The sequence below is a fragment of the Arachis hypogaea genome, chromosome 18 (genome assembly GCF_003086295.3).
Source record: "Arachis hypogaea cultivar Tifrunner chromosome 18, arahy.Tifrunner.gnm2.J5K5, whole genome shotgun sequence".
In the NCBI taxonomy this organism is placed as follows: domain Eukaryota; kingdom Viridiplantae; phylum Streptophyta; class Magnoliopsida; order Fabales; family Fabaceae; genus Arachis; species Arachis hypogaea.
The window spans coordinates 57,670,067-57,682,664 of NC_092053.1; the positions used below are offsets into that span (position 1 = coordinate 57,670,067).

The window sequence follows — 12,598 nt, forward strand, 5'->3', positions numbered from 1 at the left end:
AATCAAAAAAATATCTTTCTCTTTTTCTTCTCATAAAATTCGAAAATTTGAGTTGACTTTTTCAAAAATTTTTAAAAATCTAGTTGTTTCTTATGAGTCAAATCAAATTTTCAATTTAAAAATTCTATCTTTTTCAAATCTTTTTCAAAAATCAAATCTTTTTCAATTTTCTTTCATAATTTTCGAAAATTTCCAAATGATTTTCAAAAAAAATCTTTTTCTTACTTCTATTTCATATTTTCGAAAATCTCACTAACAATTAATGTGATTGATTCAAAAATTTTAAGTTTGTTACTTGCCTAGTAAGAAAGGTTCAATCTTTAAACTCTAGAATCATATCTTTTTAGTTTCTTGTTAGTCAAGTAATCAACTTTAATTTTCAAAATTAAATCTTTTTAAATCTCTTTTTCAAATCTTTTTCAAAATAAGTTTCAATCACATCTTTTTCAAAATCAATTTCAAAATCTTTTCTAACCTCTTATCTTTTCAAAATTGAATTTCAAATCTTTTTCAATTAACCACTTAACTTTTTAATTGATTTTAAAAAGTTTACTATTTCAATCATATCTTTTTCAAAACTACCTAATTAATTCTCTCTCTAATTTTCGAAAATCCTTTCCCTCTTTTTCAAAATTCTTTCTTTTTATTAACTAATTGTTTTAGTTTTTAATTTAATTTGATTTTAATTTTAATTTTTGAAATTTAACTTTAAATTTTATTTTTAATTTAATTAATTTTCAAAATTCCCTCTCTCTCATCTCCTTCTAATTATTTATTTATTTACTAACACTTCTCTTCATCTCAAAATTCAAACCCTCTCTTCCTCTTGGTGTTCGAATTTCTCTTCTTCTATTCTTCTATTCTTATACTCACATACAGGAATCTCTATACTGTGACATAGAGGATTCCATATTTTCTTTTCTGTTTTCTTCTTTTTCATATGAGCAGGAACAAGGATAAGAACATTCTTGTTGAAGCTGATCCTGAACCTGAAAGGACTCTAAAGAGGAAGCTAAGGGAAGCTAAAGCACAACTCTCTGGAGAAGATCTGACAGAAATTTTCGAAAAAGAAGAAAACATGGCCGAAAATAATAACAATGCAAGGAAGATGCTTGGTGACTTTACTGCACCAAATTCCAATTTACATGGAAGAAGCATCTCAATTCCTGCCATTGGAGCAAACAACTTTGAGCTTAAACCTCAATTAGTTTCTCTGATGCAACAGAACTGCAAGTTTCATGGACTTCCATCTGAAGATCCTTTTCAGTTCTTAACTGGATTCTTGCAAATCTGTGATACTGTTAAGACCAATGGGGTTGATCCTGAGGTCTACAGGCTTATGCTTTTCCCATTTGCTGTAAGAGACAGAGCTAGAATTTGGTTGGACTCTCAACCTAAAGACAGCCTGAACTCTTGGGATAAGCTGGTCACGGCTTTCTTAGCCAAGTTCTTTCCTCCTCAAAAGCTTAGCAAGCTTAGAGTGGATGTTCAAACCTTCAGACAAAAGGAAGGTGAATCCTTCTATGAAGCTTGGGAGAGATACAAGGAACTGACCAAAAGGTGTCCTTCTGACATGCTTTCAGAATGGACCATCCTGGATATCTTCTATGATGGTCTGTCTGAACTATCTAAGATGTCATTGGACCATTCTGTAGGTGGATCCATTCACCTAAAGAAAACGCCTGCAGAAGCTCAAGAGCTCATTGACATGGTTGCAAATAACCAGTTCATGTACACTTCTGAAAGAAATCCTGTGAATAATGGGACACATATGAGGAAGGGAATTCTTGAAATTGATACTCTGAATGCCATATTGGCTCAGAATAAAATATTGACTCAGCAAGTCAATATGATCTCTCAAAGTCTGAATGGATTGAAGGAATCATCCAACAGTACTAAAGAGGCATCTTCTGAAAAAGAAGCTTATGATCCTGAGAACCCTGCAATAGCAGAGGTGAATTACATGGGTGAATCCTATGGAAACTCCTATAATCCCTCATGGAGAAATCATCCAAATTTCTCATGGAAAGATCAACAAAAGCCTCAACAAGGCTTTAATAATGGTGGAAGAAACAGGTTTAGCAATAGCAAGCCTTTTCCATCATCCAGTCAGCAACAGACAGAGAATTCTAAGCAGAATCCATCTAGCTTAGCAAATATAGTCTCTAATCTATCTAAGGCCACTTTAAGTTTCATGAATGAAACAAGGTCCTCCATTAGAAATTTGGAGGCACAAGTGGGCCAGCTGAGTAAAAGAGTCACTGAAACTCCTCTTAGTACTCTCCCAAGCAATACAGAAGAGAATCCAAAAAGAGAGTGCAAGGCCATCGATTTAACCATCATGGCCGAACCTACAAGGGAGGGAGAGGACGTGAATCCCAGTGAGGAAGACCTCCTGCGACGTCCAGTGATCAACAAGGAGTTTCCCTTTGAGGAACCAAAGGAATCTGAGGCTCATCTAGAGACCATAGAGATTCCATTGAACCTCCTTATGCCCTTCATGAGCTCTGATGAGTATTCTTCTTCTGAAGAGAATGAGGGTGTTACTGAAGAGCAAGTTGCCAAGTACCTTGGTGCAATCATGAAGCTGAATGCCAAATTATTTGGTAATGAGACTTGGGAAGATGAACCTCCCTTGCTCATCAATGAACTGAGTGATCTGGATCAACTGACATTGCCTCAGAAGAAATAGGATCCTGGAAAGTTCTTAATACCTTGTACCATAGGCACCATGACCTTTGAGAAGGCTCTATGTGACCTTGGGTCAGGGATAACCCTCATGCCACTCTCTGTAATGGAGAAACTGGGAATCTTTGAGGTGCAAGCTGCCAGAATCTCATTAGAAATGGTAGACAACTCAAGAAAATAGGCTTATGGACAAGTAGAGGATGTGCTAGTAAAGGTTGAAGGCCTTTACATCCCTGCTGATTTCATAATTCTGGATACTGGGAAGGATGAGAATGAATCCATCATCCTTGGAAGACCCTTCCTAGCCACAGCAAGAGCTGTGATTGATGTGGACAGAGGAGAATTGATCCTTCAACTGAATGAGGACAACCTTGTGTTTAAAACTCCAGGATCTCCTTCTGTAACCATGGAAAGGAAGCATGAAAAGCTTCTCTCACTGCAGAGTCAACCAAAGCCCCCACAGTCAAACTCTAAGTTTGGTTTTGGGAGGTTCCAACAATGCTCTGAACATCTGTGAGGCTCCATGAGAGCTCACTGTCAAGCTATTGACATTAAAGAAGTGCTTGTTGGGAGGCAACCTAATGTTATCTAATTATATTTATTTATTTTCTATTGTTATTTTCTGTTTTCCTTAGGTTGATGATCATGTGAAGTCACAAAAACTACTGAAAAATCAAAAATAAAATGAAAAACAGCATTAAAAATAGCACACCCTGGAGGAGAGCAGTCTGGCGTTTAAACGCCAGAAACAAGCATCTGTCTGGCGTTTAACGCCAGAAACAGGCACCAAGCTGGCGTTTAACGCCAGAAACAAGCATCTACCTGGCGTTAAACGCCAGAAACAAGCTACATTTGGGCGTTTAACGCCAGAAACAGGCAGCAGTTTGGCGTTAAACGCCAGGATTGCGCAGCAAGGGCATTTTACACACCTAATTGGGGGCAGGGATGTTAAGTCCTTGACCCCACAGGATCCCCACATTTTGTTCTCTCCTCTTCACACCTTTTCATAACTCTCTTCCCCAAATACCCTTCACCAATCACCTCAATCACTCTTTCCCATCACCTCTTCACCACTCACATCCACCCTCTCTTCCCCATAAACCCTACCTACCTTCAAAATTCAAACTAATTTCCCTCCCAATCCCAACCCTAATGGCCGAACCCTACACATCCCCTCACTCCTATATAAACCCCTCATTCATTCTTCATTTTCACACAACACAACCCTCTCTTCTTCCCCTTGGCCGAATACATCTTCTTCCCCTATCTCCTCCATTTTCTTCTTCTTCTTCTTTCTTTCTTCTTTTGCTCGGGGACGAGCAAACATTTTAAGTTTGGTGTGGTAAAAGCATAGCTTTTTGTTTTTCCATAACCATTTATGGCACCTAAGGCCAAAGAAACCTCTAGAAAGAGGAAAGGGAAGGCAATTGCTTCCACCTCTGAGCCATGGGAGATGGAGAGATTCATCTCAAAGGTCTATCAAGATCACTTCTATGAAGTTGTGGCCAAGAAAAAAGTGATCCCTGAGGTTCCTTTCAAGCTAAAAAAGAATGAGTATCCGGAGATCCGACTTGAGATCCAAAGAAGAGGTTGGGAAGTTCTCACCAACCCCATTCAACAAGTCGGGATCCTAATGGTTCAAGAGTTCTTTGCAAACGCATGGATCACTAGGAACCATGATCAAAGTGTGAACCCGAATCCAAAGCATTGGCTTACCATGGTTCGGGGGAAATACTTAGATTTCAGTCCGAAAAATGTAAGGCTGGCGTTCAACTTGCCAATGATGGAAGAGAATGCACGTCCCTACACAAGAAGGATCAACTTTGATCAAAGGTTGGACCAAGTCCTCATAGACATATGTGTGGAAGGAGCTCAATGGAAAATTGACTCAAGAGGCAAGTCGGTTCAATTAAGAAGGCATGACCTCAAACCAGTGGCTAGGGGATGGCTAGAGTTCATTCAACGCTCAATCATTCCTACTAGTAACCGGTCTGAAGTTACTATAGACCGGGCCATCATGATCCATAGTATCATGATTGGAGAGGAGGTGGAAGTTCATGAGATTATACGTCAAGAACTTTACAAGGTGGATGACAAGTCCTCCACTTGGGCAAGGTTAGCCTTTCCTCACCTCATCTGTCACCTCTGCAATTTGGCTGGAATTGACATAGAGGGAGACATCCTCATTAAAGAGGATAAGCCCATCACTAAGAAAAGGATGGAGCAAACAAGAGATCATGGACCTCAACATGAGCATGAGGAGATTCCTCACCATGAAATCCCTGAGATGCCTCAAGGGATGCACTTCCCTCCACAAAACTATTGGAAACAAATCAACACTTCCCTAGGAGAATTAAGTTCCAACATGGGACAACTAAGGGTGGAGCACCAAGAGCATTCCATCATCCTCCATGAAATTAGAGAAGATCAAAGAGCTATGAGGGAGGAGCAAGAAAGACAAGGAAGAGACATAGAGGAGCTCAAGAGCACCATTGGTTCTTCAAGAAGAGGAAGACGCCATCTTCACTAAGGTGGACTCATTCCTTAACCTCCTTTTGACCTCCTTGTTTATTTATTTTCCTGTTTTTCGATTTTTGAGCTTTATGTTTATTTATATTTGTGTCTTATTACATGATCACTAGTATTTAAGTGTCTATGCCTTAAAGTTATGAATATGAATCCATCACCTCTCTTGAATGAAAAATGTTTTAATTACAAAAGAACAAGAAGTACATGGTTTCAAATTCATCCTTGAAACTAGTTTAATTATTTTGATGTGGTGACAATACTTTTTGTTTTCTGAATGAATGCTTGAACAGTGCATATGTCTTTTGAAGTTGTTGTTTATGAATGTTAAATATGTTGGCTCTTGAAAGAATGATGAAAAAAGAGAAATGTTATTTGATAATCTGAAAAATCATAAAAATGATTCTTCAAGCAAGAAAATGCAGTGAATACAAAAGCTTGCAGAAAAAAAATGGCGAAAATAAAAGAAAAACAAAAGCAAGCAGAAAAAGCCAAAAGCTCTTTAAACCAAAAGGCAAGAGCAAAAAGCCAATAGCCCTTAAAACCAAAAGGCAACGGTAATAAAATGGATCTAAGGCTTTGAGCATCAGTGGATAGGAGGGCCTAAAGGAATAAAATCCTGGCCTAAGCGGCTAAACCAAGCTGTCCCTAACCATGTGCTTGTGGCGTGAAGGTGTCAAGTGAAAACTTGAGACTGAGCGGTTAAAGTCAAGGTCCAAAGCAAAAAGAAGAGTGTGCTTAAGAACCCTGGACACCTCTAATTGGGGACTTTAGCAAAGCTGAGTCACAATCTGAAAAGGTTCACCCAATTAGGTGTCTGTGGCATTTATGTATCCAGTGGTAATACTGGAAAACAAAGTGCTTAGGGCCACAGCCAAGACTCATAAAGTAGCTGTGTTCAAGAATCAACATACTGAACTAGGAGAATCAATAACACTATCTGAATTCTAAGTTCCTATAGATGCTAATCATTCTGAACTTCAATGGATAAAGTGAGATGCCAAAACTATTCAAGAGGCAAAAAGCTACTAGTCCCGCTCATCTGATTGGAGCTAAGTTTCATTGATATTTTAGAATTTATAGTATATTCTCTTCTTTTTATCCTATTTGATTTTCAGTTGCTTGGGGACAAGCAACAACTTAAGTTTGGTGTTGTGATGAGCGGATTATTTATACGCTTTTTGGCATTATTTTTACGTAGTTTTTAGTATGATTTAGTTAGTTTTTAGTATATTTTTATTAGTTTTTAATTAAAAATCACATTTCTGGACTTTACTATGAGTTTGTGTGTTTTTTTGTAATTTCAAGAATTTTCTGGCTGAAATTGAGGGACTTGAGCAAAAATCAGATTCAGAGGTTGAAGAAGGACTACAGATGTTGTTGGATTCAGACCTCCCTGCACTCAAAGTGGATTTTAGGGAGCTACAGAACTCCAAATTGCATGCTCTCAATTGCATTGGAAAGTAGACATCCAGGGCTTTCCAGAAATATATAATAGTCCATACTTTGACCGAGTTTAGATGACGCAAACTGGTGTTCAACGCCAGTTCCATGCTGCATTCTAGAGTTAAACGCCAGAAACAGGTTGCAAAGTGGAGTTAAATGCCAGAAACAGGTTATAAACTGGCATTGAACTCCAAGAAGGACCTCTACACGTGTAAAGCTCAATTCTCAGCCCAAGCACACACCAAGTGGTCCCCGGAAGTGGATTTCTGCATCATTTACTCATTTCTGTAAACCCTAGTAACTAGTTTAGTTTAAATAAGACTTTTTACTACTGTATTCAGAGGTTGGTTCTTCTGGTTCCCCCTCTGGGGCCGAGACCAATAAACTCCATTATCACTTATGTATTTTCAACGGTAGAGTTTCTACACACCATAGATTAAGGTGTGGAGCTCTGCTGTTCCTCATGAATTAATGCAAAGTACTATTATTTTTCTATTCAATTCATCAAGCTTATTCCTATTCTAAGATATCCATTTGCACCCAAGAACATGATGAATGTGATGATTATGTGACGCTCATCATCATTCTCACTTATGAACACGTGCCTGACAAACACTTCAGTTCTACATGCAAACAAGCTAGAATGAGTATCTCTTAGATATCTAATACAGAGGACCGAGTCCGAGATATTAGAGTCTTCATGGTATAAGTTAGAACCCATGGATGGCCATTCCTGAGATCCGGAAAGTCTAAACCTTGTCTGGGGTATTCCGAGTAGGATCTGGGAAGGGATGGCTGTGACGAGCTTCAAACTCACGAGTGCTGGGCGTAGTGACAGACGCAAAAGGATAGTAAATCCTATTCTAGTATGATCGAGAACCGACAGATGATTAGCCATGCAGTGACAACGCATTGGACCATTTTCACAGAGAGGATAGGATGTAGCCATTGATAACGGTGATGCCCTACATAAAGCTTGCCATGGAAAGGAGTAGGAATGATTAGATGAAGACAGCAGGAAAGCAGAGGTTCAGAGGAACGAAAGCATCTCTATACGCTTATCTGAAATTCTCACCAATAAATTACATAAGTACCTCTATCTTTATTTTACGTTTTATTTATCTTTTTATTATTAAATCTCCATAACCATTTGAATCCGCCTGACGGAGATTTACAAGGTGACCATAGCTTGCTTCAAGCCGACAATCTCCGTGGGATCGAACCTTACTCATGTAAGGTTTATTACTTGGACGACCCAGTGCACTTGCTAGTTAGTTGTATCGAAATTGTGAAAAAGAACTAAAATTATGAATGTGCGTATTAAGTTTTTAGTGCCGTTACCAAGGAATGAACGATCACGATTTCGTGCACCAGTGCACGAGAAACCTAAGCCTCCGTTTGCTAACTTTTCAAAATAATCATCAACCAAAACCCTTAGCCTATTTCCCTTATTCCCATACTCAAAAATAAGCCCAAAAGCCTTACAAAGGTGTCATAGAAGCTTACGACCTTGTTGGGAAGGTGAAATAGTTGAAAACAAGTTTAAATTTGCAAAACAGGGTGTGTACGGACGCACAGGGGTGTGCGTGCGCACGCTGATAAACCACTATTTTATGGTTTATATTGTGTTTAATTGAGTGGTTTCATCAAGTCTTGCCCACTTATTCATATGAATTGCATGATTTTACAATTGCTTCCTAGTTTGGTTCTATGGTTGAAAACTTGCTTCTTAAAATTCTTTAAATTATATATTTTAATTCTCCTTTAAACCATTCGATACCGTGATCCGTGTGTTAAGTGTTTCAGGCTTCATAGGGCAGGAATGGCTTAGAAAATGGAGAGGAAGCTTGCAAAAATGGAAGGAATACAAGAAACTAAGGAGATGACCAGCGAACATTGATGCACACGCGTGCGCGCGATATGAAGACATTGCAGCGACGCGTGCGCATGCCTGACGCGTACGCGCGGATTGGAGTCTGCACGAATGACGCGCACGCATGGACGACGCGTACACGTGACAAGGAAAATCGCTGAATGACGCCCACGCAGGGACGACGCATACGCGTGACATGCGCAATCTGCAGAAATAACAGAATACGCTGGGGGCGATTTTGGTCCGCGTTTTGACCCAGTTTTTGGCCCAGAAACACATATTAAAGCCAGGAAACATGCAGAGACTCAACACACTAACACAGATTCTCATTAGGATAGTTTTTAGGTTTTAGATCTGAATCTAGAGGGAAACTACTCTTCCTCTAAGTTCTCTTTACATTTATAATTTATTAGTTTTATGCTTTTGGATATTGAAGAGTCATCACCTCCGTTGAAGACATTATTCTAGTTTGTTTCCTATTTTCTTACTCTTTTAATTTCCATTTATCTTATTTAGTTTGTCACTTACTCTTCCATATCCTATTTACTTTTAGAGTTACAATTGGATTATTTTCATGGATTATTGATGCAAAGGATTACTTTTACTTTTAGTTAATTTTCAATCTCTATTTTATTTAATTTATTATGTCTTTTTCTTATATTTTTCTGAGTATTATATTCATGTCAATGGAGTAGATTCCCAAACTTGACATGGGGGTTGATTAAGAGGAGACACTTGAGTTGGAATGCTCAAGTGCTTAGTTAAATTGGAAGTTGTTGGCTAATTCTATTTTTACTAACGCTAGACCTTTCCAAGGGAGAGGACTAGGATTTGCGAATAAGAATTAGCTCAATCACTTGACTTTCCTTTATTTAGTAAGGGTTAACTAAGTGAAAACAACAACCTCTTTATACTACACTTGAGAAGATTCCAACAAGGATAGAACTTCCAATTAATCATTCCCCCAATCAAGGATTTTTAATTAGGATATATAATTTTCTTTTAATTACAATTATTTATTTTTCTGTTATTCAACTCTCAAAAATCTCTCGGAAATTCCTGATTAATAAATTAGCACCCTTTCTAGCAACTCGTTGGGAGACGACCTGAGACTCATACTCCCAGTATTTTATTCTAACTTTTGTGACAATTTTTCTAAATTGATGAGGCGGATCTTAGCTGGTTAAGAACTATACTCGCAACGTATTCCCTATATTGATTTCTTAATTAGTCGACTTCTGCCTTCTCGTCAATTTTTGGCGCCGTTGCCGGAGAGTTGCAATAGTGTGCTAAATTATTAATTAGTGTACATACTTTTATTTTTATTTTATTTGCATATTTATTTTTATTTTGTAACCATGACTAATATGTTTTTCTCATTGAATGACGCGTTCACTACCTGATCCGAGCTTAGCCGCATTTGATCCTGAAATTGAACGAACTCTTTAACGTATTAGGCGAGCTCGACGTCGGTTAGCCTCTGAGGGTGATGAAGTGATCATTATCGATTCACCAGTCTCATCTGAGGGCGAATCTGAACCGCCATCTGAGAGCAAAACAAGCTCCTTTACTACTGATTCAGTTGATTCACATGCAGGTAACATGGAAGAACCCAGGAGAATTACTCTCCAAGAAGCTGGAGCCCCAAACTTCACCCTGCAATCGTTTCAGGCGCGTTACCCAAATCTGGCTGCAGATTTTGAACTGAAGACGTCGCTAATCAACTTGATGCCCAAGTTTCATGGCTTACCTGCTCAGGAGCCCATAAAGCACCTCAGGGATTTTCAGACAGCCTGTTCTACTGTTAGGCGTCATGGTGCAGATGAAACTACTATTTTGCTGATCGCCTTCCCGTTTTTCCTGGAAGGAAAGGCGAGGGAGTGGTACTCACTCAACCTGAGGTAGTGCTTACTAACTGGGATATGCTTAGAAGAGAGTTCCTAGACAAATACTTTCCAGTTGAAGTTACAGATAGACTAAGAAAGGAGATCTCCTGCATTATCTAAGGAGAGTTAGAAACCCTTTATGAGTACTGGGAACACTTCAGGAACCTCTTAGATTCATGTCCCCACCATAAGATAGTTGAGATGGTGTTGATCAGCTACTTCACACAGGGCATCAAGCCTCAGGACAAGACCACACTAGATGCTGCAAGTAATGGCTCTATGAAGAAGTACAAGACTGCAACAGAAGCATGGCAGCTGATTGCCGATTTAGCTGAGTCCACTCGGAATGCTAGATACAGGAGTCACCATCCCAAAGCTATCGCAGAAGTTTCCTCTAGCAGTGAGACTACTGCTTTCACACAGGCTATATGTGAGATGACCAACCTACTGAAGCAGATGAATATGAATCAACAACAATCTCAAACCCCCTCACCACAACATAGTCAACAACTGGTTCCTCAAAGAGTATGCGGAATATGTGCTGACTATAGTCATTACACTGATGAGTGTCTGCAGTTCCAACAAGAGGACAACACTTTGGCAGCCACTCACAATTTCTATGACCGCCCAAATCAAGGATACTACCAAAAAGGCGGTAACTACAACCAAGGTGGGAACTATAACCAAGGCTGGAGGGACAACAGAGGAGGCAGGGACAATAATGAAAATCAGAGGTGGGGCAACAACAACAACAACAGACAGTAGAACCAGAACAACCCTACAGAGCACCTCACCTAAGGTAGTCCCAAGCACCTCAGAACAATCAACAGCAGCCCCTTCAGCTCACTTACCCCCCTTCCCCTTCTATTGATGAGATGTTTTGTTCTCTTACACAAGGACAGCAAGACATGCAGAATTCACTTAATTGTACCTTAAACAATCTGACCTCTGCCGTATAAGCGCTTGCCTCACAAATTGGATCAATGACCAATTCCAACAACCAATCTTCAAGCTCCAGTGGAATCCCTTCTCAACCCCTACCCAACCCAAAAGGTGGCATCAATGCCGTCACTTTGAGGTCCGGAACCACACTGCAAGAGAGGACTCATGAGGAGCCAAGCTCACAAGAACACGCCCCAGTGGAGGACATGATTGAAGTGGAGGACGTTGAAGAGGAAGATGAAGTACAAAACATGGCTGAGAAGAAGCAGTTCAAATATGGAATGGAGAACCAAAGGAAGCAGAAGCTATAAAAGACGCCATTCCTATCCCATTTCCACACCTTGCAAGGAAATCTAGAAAGCAGATGGAACTTGATCCCAAAATGATAGAAATATTCAAAAAGGTTGAGGTAACTGTTCCCCTTTTTTATGTTATTCAGCAAGTACTTAAATATGCAAAATTCCTAAAAGATTTGTGCATACATAAGGATAAGATTAATGAATTAGAAACTATTCCTTTAGGTAGTTCTATATCTGCTTTAATGGGAGGTATACCTGAAAAATGTAGTGATCCAGGTCCATGCATGGTTAACTGTACCATTGGAGGTGTAATATTTTCTGACTGCATGTGTGACTTAGGAGCGTGTGTTAGTATAATGCCATTGTCTATATATGATGCTTTACGGCTCCCTCCTTTAAAAAGGTCGGCAGCTCATTTTGTGTTAGCAGATAAAAGTATTATTACAGTAGTTGGAATTGCTTAAGATGTATTAGTGAGCATTAAGGGGCTCACATTTCTCATTGACTTCTATATCCTGGAAATGCCCCCTAATAACTCAGGAAGACCATCATCAATCCTGCTTGAAAGACCATTCCTGAAGACTTCGAAGTTCAAGCAGGATGCATTCTCAGGAACTTACTCCTTTGAGATAGATGGCAGAGCAGTGAGTTTCAGTTTAAATGAAGCTATGAAGCACCCTCCGAAAGATCATTCTATCTTCCAGTGCGATATCATTGATGAAACTATAGCTGAAGTTCACCATGAAGAAATAGAAGATAAGCACATGGAGCAAAGTCCAAGTGTGGGGACACCCTCTGAACACAATAAGGATACTTTGCCATTATCACTAGCCCCGAATGTTCCAGAGCCTAGCTATGAGCAGAAATTAGAATTGAAGCCCCTTCCTCTATACCTCAAGTATGCTTACCTTGAGGATAATTAAAAGTTCCCAATTATC

At 39.3% G+C, this 12,598-nt stretch overlaps 1 non-coding gene across 1 annotated transcript; it reads right to left on the reverse strand.

The window, feature by feature from the left end:
* Positions 1–1,471: 1,471 nt before the first annotated feature.
* On the reverse strand, positions 1,472–1,579 carry LOC112774727 (small nucleolar RNA R71). Its single transcript, XR_003189192.1, has one exon. It is a non-coding gene; the product is annotated as a small nucleolar RNA R71 (small nucleolar RNA).
* Positions 1,580–12,598: the final 11,019 nt, after the last annotated feature.